This window comes from Belonocnema kinseyi, chromosome 10 (assembly GCF_010883055.1).
Source record: "Belonocnema kinseyi isolate 2016_QV_RU_SX_M_011 chromosome 10, B_treatae_v1, whole genome shotgun sequence".
Taxonomy (NCBI): Eukaryota; Metazoa; Arthropoda; class Insecta; order Hymenoptera; family Cynipidae; genus Belonocnema; species Belonocnema kinseyi.
The window spans coordinates 51,415,926-51,418,904 of NC_046666.1; positions in this window are offsets into that span (position 1 = coordinate 51,415,926).

A 2,979-nucleotide genomic window follows, 5' to 3' on the forward strand; every position below is an offset into this window, starting at 1 on the left:
TATTACTAGTGAATAGACTTTAATATTGTGAGCGACAGTGTTGTCAGCCTATTTAGCAAATGCTGCAGCATTTGCTCACTTAACTGCTGAATGTAAAAAACTGCATTTGAATTTGAAAGCCAAAATAATGTATGTTGATTTCGAACCTGCCATAAATTCAGCTATTCGATTAGAGTATAAAAATTCCATTGATATTAAAGGTTGACGATTTCATTTAGGCCACAGTTGGTGGAGAAAAATTCAGGAACTTGGATTGTCTAATGAGTATAAGAATAAAAACTCTGAAATAGGTCATTTTCTGAAAAACTTTTTTGGTCTTGCGTTTTTGGATCCATCCGATGTAGAAGATTGTTTTGTTGAAGATCTTATGACTATCCAACTATTAGAAGAAAGAGTTGGAAAATTTTGCAATTATATTTTAGAAACTTATATAAAGACTACGCAAACAACAAACTACGCAAACAACAAACGGTTGCGAATCTTATCATTTAAAATTGAAAGCTATGTTTAACACTTCCGATCCAAACATTTTTCTATTCATTAAGGCTTTAAAGGATGTGCAAATTGATACATACATAAAAATGAGAAGTGCAGGTACAAGAAGGCGCGAAATTTTGGAAAAAGAACAATTCCTTACAGCAAGTATGATGTCCTTCCAGAATGGCAGTTTGATAAGAATTGAGTTCGTTCGCAAGGTTTCACGCAAATTCTTACCAGTGTAGGTATTTTCAATACATGACTTGAAGAGAAATAAATAGCTCCTTAAACGATTTTCAGGGCAATATATAGCTTATTGTAGCATTTGTTTCACTTGACGACATTTTTTTTAACTTTAGTAATATTGTTAGGCATGATTGACAATATATGTTCCCCAACTTTTTCAAACACGCCAAAATAATAATAATGAAGCCAGTCCTAAGCCTGGAATCTATTGTGCAAGTAAGTGTGAAGGGAAAATGTTGGGAAACAGTTGGAGTGAGAGAGAGGTTTGACGCCTTCGGACATCTTTCCTGTCTCTCACGCACGCGCGCTCATTCTCTCCTCCTCGTACGGTGGTACGATAGGGCCGCCAGTGGTGAGGGAAAGAAGGAACGAAGGAGAGAGCGCCGCTGGACGGAATTTGGGACTGAATTCGAGTACAGCCGCTTTCCTGAATTCTGATCGCGGGACTGAGTTCGAGTGCACCGCTTCTTCCCCAACATGCTTTCCTTCCTGCTGCTATTTAATCCAAAATCTTAATGACTGATGGTAAGAACTGAATGGTACTCCGAATTTCTCCGGCACCTCCCAACGTTGCGCATTCATTACCACATAGTCTATTAATGGTACCCTCCACCTTATTCACATATGTGTCATCTTCCTCTTCGTCCCATACACCACTGAATGATAGCCCATCCATCCCATCCCTTTTGTCTACATACATTCACATGCTGTACAAAAGGTTATTAAAAAATAATAATACTAAACTTTCTTTTGCAGAATTAGCTCCTCGGATCATGTTCGGAAATTTTTTTATATGAAGTATAAAAAATCGTGGTTCTGAGGGCTTTTTTATATCCCTGGATGTTCTCAAGTTTTAATGAAGTGATGCTGGTATGATTTAAAAAATAAGACAAAATAATTTTTAAAATAAAAGCTTAAAATTTTGTTTTCGGAAATTTCGTTGTTGTCAAAAAGTACCTTCATGGCAACATAAAAGAGTATCCAATAAGACCGTGCAGGCAGAGAAAATGAACATCAATACTATTAATTTATTCACCCGGTCAAACAAGTATAAGGATGACATTGGAATCTAACTTTTAGATATTGTTAAGGAAATATTCTCGTCTCTCCGTAGCTTACAAGGGGACCTTTCGGAACGCTTATTTTATTTAAATTGATACTCTCTTTAACGAAAGGTACTCACCACCGTTTTTCTGAGAAAAATAAAGAAGGCGCGTTCAATTCTCACTGTCCGTATTTTTTTATATGAAAATGCTTGTTTATTCCATTTTTGAATAAAGTTTAATAAAATTATATCATCCAATTATTATTTATTCTTTATTTTAAGTGAAAACTCTATTGTATTTTAACTATCACTTATTTGTACAACTGAACCGCTGGCGACCAAAAGGGGACACGGCCGGATTCAGCCTGAGAAGTATTGTCCTGAGTGTCAATTTTTAAAATCTTTCTAATTTCACATTTAAAGACTGATACTTGTAGAGAATTTCAAGGCGCACTTTTTTTCCTCTCGCAAAAATTTATAGGTTTTGTAGTTTTTGAGATAATTGGTAAAAAGTGGATTTTTTGAAAACGAAAATTTCTAATCTTTTTTCACTTCAACTCGCACTAATTTAGCCAATTCTCATCATTTCCCCAATACGAAAAACTTGTTTAAGTCTTCTGAAACTATCTAGGAAAGAAAAAGGAGAATATTGTAATAAACAAAAAAGTTATTAATTTTTTTTGAGGCAATGCAAAAATCATGAATTTCAACCATGAAGCGCCTCGTTTAGCAAACGAATTTTAAGCTTCGGAAAGCTTTCGGTGAGAAAGTTGTTCATTAAGGTTCAAAGAAGTTTTCTGAAAAGTTTTAGATTAATTGGATTAGTAGTTCAAAAATTATGAATGTTTTAAAATCCAAGCGGTAATCTTGACGCTGCCCAAAAACGTGCCTGTCCGGCTACGTACGCGCTGCAGCGAACGACGTGAAGGTCAAGTCAATCTTACCAAAACAAATGCACAACAGTAATTTTTTTTGTCATCTTCTATGAAATTCTACAAATAAAGCATAGAATCAGCGAAGTGATTGTTTCTTATAATAGTTGGAAAAGCATTTTTTTGAGATTATTGAGATTTTTGAGAATATTAATTAAAAAGAAAAAGATATTAAAATGAAATAAGGTAGAAAAAGAACTAGAAATGAAGATTCGTGGATTAAAAATAAGAAAAAATGTTCCAGAAATCAGGTACGATTGGAAACCGTCAATACAATTT